The following is a 12,469-nucleotide window of genomic DNA, read 5'->3' as shown; positions in this document are numbered from 1 at the left end:
CAAAGTGGCAAACATGCCTATAATCCTAGCTATTCAGGAGGCTGATATCTGAGGATCCAGGTTTGAAGCCAGCAAGCACAGGAAGGTCTGTGAGATTCTTATCTCCAATTAACCACCAGAAAATCAGATGGGGTGTTGTGACTTAAAGTGGTAGAATACTAGCCTTGAGCAAAAAGAGCTTAGGGACAGCAGCTGGGCCCCAAGTTCTAGCCCCATGACTGACCAAAAAGAAAAAAAAACAAGGGGCAGGGTAAGGATAATCATTTATTAAGGTTTGGAAATATGCTGGAGGAACAAATAGCAATTTAACGTGTGTGTGTGTGTGCTGGTACTACAATTAGAACTCAGGGCCTACTAGGTGCTTTTCCTTAAGGTTTTTTTTTCTTTCATACAAGGCTGTTGGTTTACCTCTTGAGACACACTGGGCTTTTTGATGACTAAGTGAGATAAGAGTATTATGGACTTTTCTGTCCTGTAACTTTTAATTATGATTCTCAGATCTCAGTCTTCTAAATAGCTAGGATTATAGGCATGAGCCATTGGTTCTCTGCTGAGCATTTAACTTTAAAAAATAGTTAAACTAATTTTAAATATTTCATCCCCACAGAATACATGGTGAGAAATATACTGAAAAGCATCCAGGAACTAATAAGAGAACCCGAATTCACATTGCTTTCATGAGCACTAGCCTATAATTTTCCTATTAAAATGGAGAGCTCATGCTCTGCGTCCGACATGGGGTAATCACTCCTACCTTTGTGTGTGTTGCCAGCACCAGCTATTTATTGCATTTTTGGATGCCCAGACTCATTTTCTCAATTGGCTTGAACACAGGAGCAGGTAATCGAGGAGGCAGTGATCTATTTTAATTTGGCTGCTTTTAGTGTGTGCACACTAGGAATCAGGGAGAAATAGAGAGGACCTTGCAGGGCTGGAGGCAGGGTCTGGACTCAGCTTTTGAGGGACATGGACAAATGGCTTCATTGCTCTGAATCACAGTGATGCAGCTCTTGGGCAAGATGGACTTGTCATTTCCTTCTAGATATATGATCTTTTTTATTGTCGAGGTATTGCATAGATGGGTTACAGTTACATTCATCAGGTAATAGGTGCATTTCTTCTCACCCATTGATACCCCTTCTCATGTTTTTGTCTCCATTTTCCTCCCCCACCCCTCAAAAGCCTCTTGTTTTCCCCTTTCCCTTTCCTATTTCAAATAAACAAATAAACATATATACAATATGCCAGGTAACAAAGTCAGATACAGTAACAATATGAGATTAACCATAAGGGAAAAAAAAAGAAGAGAGAGAAGAGAAATAACATAGTACATTAAGAACAACAATCACATGAGATGAACCTCTTATTTCCATATCCTAGAATTCCTTTCACTTAGTCTCATCCTACATGACCCTATGTACATAGGTTTTGAGTTATTGTAATCCTCTGCTAGGAGAGTACCAGATGAGTACTAATTATTACAAATAAGGGAAACCATTGAGCCTATGTTCCTTTAGGTCTGGCTTACTTCACTTAATATGATTTTTTCCAATTCTTTCCATTTCCTTACAAATGAGGCGAGGTCATTCTTTCTGTTGGCAGCATAGAATTCCATTGTGTATGAGTACCATATCTTCTTGATCCAATCATCTACTGAGGGGCATCTGGGTTGGTCCAATATCTTTGCTATGGTAAATAGTGCTGCAGTGAACATAAGTTGTGCTAGTGGCTTTATTGTGTCCTTGTTTCTGGACATTTGGGTAAATGCCAAGGAGTGGAATTGCTGGGTCATAGGGGAGCTCTATGTTTAGCCTTTTGAGGCACTGCCATACTGCTTTCCATAGTGGTTGAACAAGTTTACACTCCCACCAACAGTGTAGTAGTGATCCCTCCTGGCCACATCCCCTCCAGCATCTGTTGTTATTAGTTTTCTTGATCCTGGCCATTCTAACTGGAGTGAGGTGGAATCTTAGAGTTGTTTTGATTTGCATTTCTTTTATGAACAAAGATGTTGAGCATTTCTTCGTGTCTATAGGCCATTCTTATTTCCTCTTTAGAGACATCTCTTTTTTTTTTTTGCTGTCCTGGGCTTGAGCTCAGGGCCTGAGCACTGTCCTCAGCACCACTTCCAGCTTTTTTTCTAGTATGTGGTACTGAGGAATCAAACCTGGGTCTTTGTGTATGCTAGGTAAGCACTCTACTAGGCCAAAATCGGGGCCTGATAGCGATCTCTTTTTAAGTCTTTAGATCACCTTTTAATGGGATAGTTGTTTCTTTGAAGATTTATTTTGGAGAGAGTCAACTTTTTTAGCTGCAGATATATTTTAGATATGAGGACCTTGTTTGTTATATGGCGAGTGAAGATCTTCTCTCAGTCTGTGGGCTATTTAACTTGCTAGCTACATCCTTTGATGATCTTTATTTTTAAGGACATGGCAACTTGATATTACCCACATCTGCAAGAAGCGAAAAATCTTTTGCAAACCAGATGATAATTCCTCAGGGATCACCTGCCATGAGAGCCAGGTGCTAACTGCTTTTCTTTGTTTGATCTTCTTAAGAGAGCTCCTTGACTATAGACAAAATCATTTCCTCTCCCTCTCTCCCCCCCCCCTCCTCATTCCCTTCTTTCCTGCCTTCCTGCCTTCCCACCTTCCTGACATTGAATTCAGGGTTTTGCATTTGCTAAGTAGGCACTCTACTATTTGAGCTATGTCTCCATCCCCTTTTGCTCTGGTTATCTTGTTTCACCTATCCCATCTCTAACTGTGATCCTCCTATTTAGGTCCCTTCCTGTAGTTGGAATGAGAGCTCTACCACATTCAGTTTTTTTTTCTTTTTTTTCCATTGATAGGACATTTCAAGAACTTGTTAGAACTGTGGTCCTCTTGATCTCTTCCATCAAAGTAGGTATGATTACAGGCATGAATCATGGGTATCTAGCAAAAGCTATTTTCTTATCTAACTCCAAGTGATGGGTCTTTGTCAACTGGACAGTTCCACGGTGTGTCTACATACATTTTATTGTTCAACAGGGTGACGAGATAAATGTTATTTTTAGGTGTGTCTGAGGGTATTTCTGGAAAACATTAACATTTGAATATGTAGAGACCAAACTAAAACAGTTAGAAGCAACTGGATAGACCTCACTCTCTCAAAACCAGGGCAAGGAGGAATTTGTCTCTGTTTTGCTGTCTCACTGCTGGAGTTGGGACACCTTTTACTTTTTCCTGTTCTCAGCTGGAAACACACACCATTTCCTTCCTGGTTGCCAGGGCTTCAGATGCAGACTGAATTCCACGATGGAATTCCTGGGCCTCTACTTCACAAATAGTAAATCATGGTACTATTTGACCTTCAATTGACTTGAGTCAATTCCCACAATGAATCTCTGTTATGTCACTTCTCAATTTTCCATTCCCAGAACTTATCAAAGTCTTTCATCCATTTGTTAGTAACTTCTAGAACACTTCATTTATTTATAGATCGATTGCAGGTCCTGGGGCTTGAACTCAAAGCCTGGGTGCTGTCCCTGAGCTTCTATGCCCAAGGATGGCACTCTACCACTTGAGTTACAGTTCCACATCCTTTTAGTCTGCTTGGTTCCTCTTGGCCCTGTTTCTGTGGAAATGCCTGATGAATATAGTTTCAACATGCTCTTCTCTTAAAATTAAAAGAAAAGAAAAAGAAGTTCATTTTGATTACTAACAGTCCTACTAACAAAGATACTATTAGATTTTAAAAATAGAATAAAACCATACATCTTTATCATTGAAAAATATTGCCTAATTTTCTATTTTATTATTACCATAATATTCACTAATTATCATAGTTAACAACCTTTTTGAATTATTATTATTATTATTGTTATTTTTGCCATTCCTGGTGCTAGAATTCAGGGCTGAGCACTGTCCTTGGCCTTTCTCAAGGCTAGAGCTCTTCCACTTGAGTCACAGCAGCACTTCTGTCCTTTTCTGTATATGTGACCCCAAGGAATGAACCCAGGTCTTTGTGCATGCTAGGCAAGCACTCTACCACTAGGCCATGCTCCTGGCCAACCACTAGGCCATGCTCCTGGCCAACATAACCTTTTTGTAAAGTAGGCATATTTTATATTATAGACCAGAATGCTATAATCTCTCCCTTTCTTCCTGTTTTTTAACCCTTCAGTTTCCTTTGTTCTGTTCTGATACAATTTACACAATATATGCTCAATAAATCCTAGAGAATGCAATAAGTTAAATATCTCTTCTGAATTAATACCTTCACATGGCAGATTTTAAAATGAAGTTAAAATGCTTAAAAATATAACTGCATCTCACATCACCTTCATAAAATAACATCTAGCCCACTTTAAAGATAGTTTGAGCACCAAGCTCAATGAGTTGCTTTAGGTTAGAAATTAAGTCTCAGATTTTAAATGTACTGAGAACTTTTTCTTAATTCAAATCTCAGCGCTTTACCTAAGGCTGTCTGTTGAGAAATAGGTGATCATTTGTGAGTTCGAGGACTTTTCCCTCTCTCATAAATAATGGCACAAGTAGTCGCACGCATGGCTATTCACAGCTGTTTTACTTTGTCACATGTCTTCTCACTTCAAGACAATTCATCCATCAATGTTCACCTCATAAATTTCCCAGCGTCTAATATTTTTTTGCCAGTCCTGGGGCTTGAACTCAGGTCCTGAGCACTGTCCTTGGGCTTTCCTCAAGGATAGCACTCCACCACTTGAGCCACAGCACCAGTTCTGGCTTTTCTATGTATGTGGTACCAAGGAATTGAACCTGGTCTTTGTGCATGCTAGGCAAGCACTCTACTACTAGGCCAAACTCCCAGCCCACGATATCAAAATAAATAAATAAATAAATAATAAATAAATAAAAATGAAAAGCTTAATCATGCAAAAAAGAGGTAAGCCAATTAAAAATAAAGATTTAGCTGGGTACTTGTGGCTAATATAATCCTAGCTACTCTAGGAGGCTGAGATCTGAGGCTCAAGGTTGGAAGCCATCCCTGAAAGGAAAATCCATGAGACTTTTAGTTCAAATTAATCACCAAAACGCTGGAAGTAACGCTGTAGCTCAAGTGGTAGAGTGTTATCTTTGAGCTGAAAGCCCAGCACACAGATTTTCAGACATGTCCTCGGACTTGCAGGAAAGAGAGAGAGAGGGGGGGGGGGAGGGAGAGAGAGGGAAGAAAGAACGAAAGAAAAGAAAGAAACAAAGAGATCTAGAGGTTACTAACAAATGGATGGAAGATTTCAATAATTCTGAGAAGTGGGAAGTTGAGAACTACTAACAGAGGAAGGATGTCTGTGCTGTATCTAGCTGCTATTGCAGAGGTGGGAAGGAAGACTGGGATAGCTTTAAACTGTGATTCTCAAATCTTAGATTCCTGGCTAGGAACTGTTACAGACAGAAGTCACCAGCCCCCAGGGATAATACTCAACGTTTAGTGCTTTCTACTTTATTACCTCTTACTATTATGAATGCTCATGAGGCTAATTAGGCTGATTAGATCTCTATTTTGAAAAATACCATACCATGCATTCTTCCTAAGTCTATATTCTGGACAATCATATTGGTAGCATGATAGAAGCCTTGGCAGTAGTTCACAGGTACTTACCAGCACTAAACAGATACCATCTGTCAGAACCTTTCTCAAATCTTATGGTACAGCTCTCCTCTTCTGCTCTGGAGTCAATACCTTCCTTGCAAACAACTTTTCCTCCTCCTTCTCCTCCTCCTCCTCCTCCTCCCTCTTTTTCTCTTCCTCCTCCTTCCTTTGTTGACAATGTGAACTGGGAGCTGATGGGTCCATCCTTCTTTCTCTCCCCAGACATTCTGTCTTATTCAAGTTGAAACTGGGATTTTAAGACATTCAAGCCCAAAGTCCAGGAGGCCCAAAGTAAGTCTGGCCACTTGATTCTATGCCCAATAAGAGATACCGTGAAAGGACAGAGAAAGGAGACTTGTGATCTAAGGGCTGTGGGAAGACAGTACTTCAGTACATCTTCAGCCATCTTTAGAGGTATTGACATTGAATTCAGGTTAAACAGGGAAAATTGAAGAAAGAAAGGCATGTGTTGTTAAAACAATCCTAAGTCACAGGAATGGCCTGTGACTTTGTCCCTAGAGGAATTTCCAAAAAGAAGTTAGCACTTTTTCTTGAAACAGAACAGGAACAAATGGTCTCCTGAATTTTTGGTGGTTTGCTTTAAGATGAGAAGACTTTTGCTTGTTTGAAGGGCAGTGTGTCTTCCATACAGGTTGGTTATCATTGAATCTGAAGGAAACTTAAGGCTGAAAAAACCTTAAGGTGATGCTGCACAATTAGTTTAATAAATTTGACTTTAGTCATAGGTTCATAGGCTGGTCATTTTTCTTATGCCCTCTGCTGGAGAACATCTGGAACTATTTCTTAAAGATAGGGATTTTTTTTTCACTCATTCTTTCTTTTTGATGTACAGAAGGGTTACAGTTATATAAGTAAGATAAAGTGTACTTCTTGCTGGGTGTGGTGGCTCACGCCTGTGATCCTAGCTACTCAGGAGGCTGAGATCTGAGGATCACAGCTCAAAGCCAGCCCAGGCATAAAAGGATCTGAAACTCTTATCTCCAATTAACCTCTAGAAAACAGGAAATGGGGCTGTGGCTCACGGTTAGGGTGGTAGCCTTGAGCTGAACTGCTCAGGGACTGTGTCCAGGCCGAGTTCAAGCCCCATGACTCATAAAAAAAGAAAAAAGAAAAAGAAACAAAATGAGTGCATTTCTTTTTGGACAATGTTATCCCTTCCCTTGCTCTCTCCCAGTTTTTCCCTCCCATTCCCAACCCACAAGTTGCGTCTAGTTTCATTTTGAACGCAGTGCTTAGTGAGTACACTGCTGCTTCATTGTTCACCCTTCGTTCCAACAAGACAAAAGGACAAGGAAACAAAAACAGCAAAAAGGAAAAAATAAAACAAAACTCCTTTCCATTTCTTGGAGTTCATTCTGTGATCAGATGCACATAGGTATTATGTGTTTGTGTTCCTCTCCTAAAATATCCTCCTTTGGTCTCACTGTGTGGGAGTGCTTATTTGTTAAGTGAAGAATTCCAGTTCCTCCCTCCAAAATCCAGAGCCCTCCCCTCCAGGAGCAGCTGTGGGCTTTCAGAAGACATTCACAGCCTAAGAGCATCCCTCTTCTGTTTGATCTTCAGAAAGACTGTAAACCCTGAAGGATATCAGGGGTGTGGCTCTGCTTAGAGACGGCTCAGATACGGTTAAATGATAAAACAACTACCAAGTACAAAGGGCAGACTCTCTCCATGCCTATCTTGTTTCAAAGGTGGTAAAGACTTTTTTTTTTCCAATGATGAGCATCAAACCTAAGGCCTTACCATAAAATTGGAATTATTGTAATGTGTGTGTGTGTGTGTGTGTGTGTGTGTGTGTGTGTGTGTGTGTACTGGGGTTTTAACTCCCTGTCTCCTAATTGCTAGGTAGTGTTTTACCACTTGAGATACCTTGCTAATTGTTTGATGTTTTAGTTATTTTTTCAGGTAGGGTTTTGATTTTTGCCTGGGGCCAAGCTAACCCAGATCCTCCTACCTATGCTTCAGGAGTAGCTGGGATCATGGTGCAAAGCTACCATTCGCAGCTTATTTATTGAGATGGAATCTCACTAACTTATTGATTGAGCTAGCTTTGAAGCATAATTCTCCTGACTCTAGCTTCTCACATAGTTAGGACTATAAGCATGAAATTTATTTTGTATCTGTCAAGTAATCTTTTATAGAATTTTCAGTATTATACACATGACCGGAACAAAATATCTCCATGATAAAATACGATTCTCTGATAGAACATAAGTGCTTGCTTCTTTCATAAAATTCTAAATTTCATGAGGAAGATATGCTTAGTTGGAGCTAGGTGTCAAACTAATGGGTGGATGGACAGAAGACACATAAATGCATCCCACTTTTGGCTCACCGTAGCTTTCAAAAACATTTTAAGCTTATTGTTTTAATAGAAATGTGAATAGACCATCATTGATTAGATTTTTCTTTTCTTTTCTTTTCTTTTTTTTTGCCAGTCCTGGGCTTGAACTCAGGGTCTGAGCACTGTCCTTAGATTTTCTCAAGGCTAGAGCTCTACCACTTGTGCCTCACCACCATTTCCAGCTTTTTTAAATGTATGTGATACCGAAGAATCGAACCCTGGGTCTTCATGCATGCTAGGCAAGCACTCTACCACTAGGCCAAACTCCCGGCCCCTTGATTAGATTTTTCTAATTGCACTCACCTCTATAAACAGCATCTTGATCCAGAAAAGACCATCACAGTGTCTTCATCCCTCCATGGTCAGCACCCATCCCCAAAGGGTAAATTTGTAGAGATGGGCTCATATAGGTAGATTTACCCACATAATTGTGTGCCACCATAGTCATAAACAGGACTGAATTAAACTGCAGAGCTCCTGCATGGCAAAGGACACAGCTAGCAAAACAAAAAGAAAGGCCATTGGTTGAGAGATCTTCACTCACCATAAAACAGACAAGGGCCTCATACCTAAAATACACTTAGAACTCAAAAAATTAAATCTCCCTAAAAATAAGTTCTTAAATAAACAACCACTGAGGGCTGGGAGTTTGGCCTAAAGGTACAGTGCTTGCCTAGCATACATGAAGACTGCGTTCAAATCCTTGGTACCACATACATAGAAAAAGCTGTAAGTGGTGCTGTAGCTCAAGTGCTAGGGCTCTAGCCTTGAGAAAACCCAAGGACATTGCATAGGCCCTGAGCTCAAGCCTGGGACTAGCAAAACAAAGCAAACAAAAAAACTCCACCCCATTAAAAAAAAGTTTAAGGAAACAGAAATGTTAATGGACCCTATGTGTGAATGCATTAAGTTATTGCACTTACCTCATGCATTTATAGTGCTAAAATAAAAATCAAAAAGTGAGTGCTCACTTCTGCAGCACATATACTAAAATTGGAACAATACAGGGAAGATTAGCATGGCCCATGCACAAGGATGCCACACAATTCATGAAGCGTTCCAGATTTAACGCTAGCTACTCAGGATATTGAGATCAGAGGATCTCAGTTCAAAACCAGCCCAGGCACAAAAGTCCATGAGACTTTTTTAAATCTTCAGTTTTAATTTTCATTTTTTTGGTCAGTCTTCGTGCATGTGAGGCAAGCACTCTACCACTAGGCCAAACTACGGGCCCTAATCTTCAATTTACTACCAGAAAACTGGAAGCGGACCTGTGGTTCAAGTGACAGAGCATTAGCCTTGAGCTGAAGAGCTCAGGGACAGTGCCCAGGCCCAGAGTTCAAGCTACCTGCTGACCTCTCTCTCCCATCCCCCCCCAAAAAAGTGAGCCAGTAGCTGATGGATTCTACTTGTAATCCTAGCCACTCAGGAGGCTGAAATATGAAGGTTTTAGTTGGAAGTCAGCCAGGCAACAAAAAAATGTAAGACACAGTACCCAGGCCTTGAGACAAGCCCTAGTATCTGCAATTAAACAATGTGGCCCCACTGAAAAGCTAGGGCCCAGTGTAGGAAAGCCAAGGGAATCCTAGAAAATATCTTCTGCATGGGACTCAGACAATATTTTGTGAATGAAAAGCGAAAAGGGGTACAGGAAATGGAATCAGAAGTCTCTGAAAAGGAACCTCTGCCTTGAGCCTGGGGTCACAATTATCTTTTCTGGTACCCAGGGACCATATTAAAAGTCCTTTTACTCTCCTGGCTCCTTCTTGGTGGGGGACTTGCCCCTCCCCAAAGTGGGGCCTCACTGTGTGCTGTTCCTCATTCTTTGAAGTTACTGGACAGGAGCCTGTGTCTCTTCTGCTGAATAATCCAAATCCCCTCCTCCCACAGCCCCGTAAACAATTGCTTTTCAAACGTTATCACAAGGGCATCCTTTCAGGAACTCTTGTCTACTGAAAGTGTTGGTGTTGTCAAAATTTTGCTTACAGAGAAAAGTTTCAGGAAGCAGTGTGGAGTCCTGGCCCCTGGATCCCACACTGGGGAAGGGAGTTGGGGTGGTCATTTATTCACAGGCATGGCCAAACCTGCAGCCCCTGCGCAGAGAGGAGCTCTCCCCTCCCTAAGGTGCTACACCTAAAAGACCTAGGGGAAAAGAGGACATGTTTCAGGGCCCAGGGGGTGTTTCTACAGGGGAAAGATTCACCTTAATGGAGCCACCTGTCTGCTTTAGTCTAGTCCTTACAGTTATAGGCATTTCTATGAAAGTACAGGCTGAGCACTGAGGGCATGAGCCTGTAATCCTCCCTAGTAAGGAGCCTCAGATCCGAGGATCATGGTTCCAAGACAGCCTGATCTGTCTTTACTACCCTAAAAATCGGAAATGGTGCTGTGGCCCAAATAGTAGAGCATTAATTGAGTGTAAACGCTAAGAATCACCATGTACTCAAACCAACCAACCAACCAACCAGCCAGCCAGCCAACCAACCAACCAACCAACCAACCAACAAACCAACCAACCACAAATAGTGTTACCAAACTGGGAGACAAAAAGCACAAGGCATGGTGTAGGAGGCACAGAGAGGCCAGTGGGCCATATTCTACTTTGTAACTGCCCTGCCCTGGAAGATTTGCAATAAACCTCAGAGAACCTCTCTGTCCTGGCCTCACCCCACAGGCTGGAAATGACAGGACCTAGATATCTCACTTGGGGACCATTTAGGGAAGAGGGTTCTACAGGATTTCTTTCTTTGATGTCCATAGTGAGCTGTCTTCATAACTGTGACTTTCTGTACCCAAGTTCCTGCCCTCATCCTCCTGTCTTCACCCTCGACACTCTGCACCTCCTGTGTTCCCTGCCCACAGAAGCAAGTCATTTGAGCTGCAAGTCTTCTCTCTGAATATTCAGATGGTGGGAACCTGTGTGATGGTTCAGCGCTGGGTTTATTATGCACAGTGGAGGCAAGAAGAAGTGTGCACCTGCTATAGCTCAGGAAGCAAACTGTGAGGGCAGCTTGTCTGCTTCAGCTGGCCCTCCAACTTACTGGGATCTCAGAGAATTTATTCCTGGGACCTGGTGAGGATAAAGGCCTGCCTTTCTCCTGGGAGCCTCCTGGAGTAACGTTAAGACTCTGATGGATCACACAGCAAGACATTCCATGAGGCAAGACAAGGAAAGGGAAGCAAAGCCGTTTATTGATAATCTTTTTTTTTTTTTTTTTTTGCCAGTCCTGGGGCTTGAACACAGGGCCTAGACTCTGTCCCTGAGCCTCTCTGTGCTTAAAGCTAGCACTCTTCCACTTAGGCCTCAGCACCACTTCCAGGTTTTTTTTTTGTTTGTTTTGTTTTGTTTTGTTTTTGTTTATGTGGTACTGAGGAATCAAACTCAGGGCTTTGTGCATGCCAGGCAAGCACTCTACCACTAAGCCACATTCCCAGCTCCATATTGGCCATCTTAAGGATCTCTTTTCCCACATATTCTAGAAAACAGTTAACACTGCTTGAAATCATCACAAGCCAAGTACTTTGGAAAGGGATGTCTTATTTAATATAAATACAAAATTATATTGTATTTCCTTGAAGGGTGAATCGATAAAGGCTTTACTTTGAATAATTATATAATCTAGATTAGAAAGGGAAGGGCTAAGAATAAGCATATGGAATTTCCAGTGTGACTTAAATGAAGTGAATTAAAAACAATTTTTTTTCAAGCATTGAATTTCAGTGGCTGGGATCCACTTACCTGAGTTCAAACCCTCTTTGTTCTGGCAGCCTTGAGGAGATGGAAATTGGCTCTAGGTTGCCATTCCCATGTGTCATCCACAGAAGGTGGTGTGGTCAGAGGGTCTCAGATTGGCCAGACTACAGCTTGTTGCTTGCTCAGTGGTTCCAAAGTAAAATACAGTGGTTCCAAAATCAAATAAGGAAATCTTTCCTTAATTCCATTGGATCTATTTAGCTAAATAGTTGTCCCCTTTTATCTGAATGTTTTCTTTCTGCAGTTTCTGTTACCTGTAGTCTACTCCTCTGCAAATATTAAAAATTCCCAGAAACATGCCCATTATTAGGAATACATGGTGAAATCTCATACTGTACCACTCAATCCTAGCTGGAATGCGAACCATCCTTTTGTCTGGTTCCCAACTTGTCAGTCATTTGACTTGACTGTTACTTCTGAGCTCAACAGTGTCAGTATTATGTGGCTTGTGTGTGCGTGAGACACTTAATTGTATCTAGCAATTGACTCAAAGCATTTGAGGGATGATACTGGCAATAAAGACACACCAACCAGAAACCATGAAGTATATTTTGGCTTAATGAGAGAGGGAAATGAGGTGGTTAAGATCTGTGGTAAGAACAAATCTGGACATGGACAATGTGAGAAGGGAAAATGAACTTTCTCCCAGTTTTGCTGTCAAACCTTGATCTACCTAAGCTTAGTGCTTAAGCAGAACAGAAAGCATTAAAATATTCTATAGTTTCTGAGGCTTC

The 12,469-nt window shown here is 41.3% G+C and overlaps 1 non-coding gene across 1 annotated transcript; it reads left to right on the top strand.

Annotated features, from left to right (window-relative positions):
- The first annotated feature begins 8,944 nt into the window (after positions 1 to 8,944).
- Positions 8,945 to 9,050, top strand: LOC150050132 (U6 spliceosomal RNA). The gene has a single exon (XR_016538765.1). It is a non-coding gene; the product is annotated as a U6 spliceosomal RNA (small nuclear RNA).
- The last annotated feature ends 3,419 nt before the right edge of the window (positions 9,051 to 12,469 follow it).

Source organism: Megascapheus bottae, chromosome 18, assembly GCF_031878675.1.
Source record: "Megascapheus bottae isolate mThoBot1 chromosome 18, mThoBot2.hap1, whole genome shotgun sequence".
Lineage (NCBI taxonomy): Eukaryota > Metazoa > Chordata > Mammalia > Rodentia > Geomyidae > Megascapheus > Megascapheus bottae.
The sequence above is the reverse complement of the archived record's forward strand: the minus strand, read 5'-3'. Positions and strand labels throughout refer to the sequence as shown.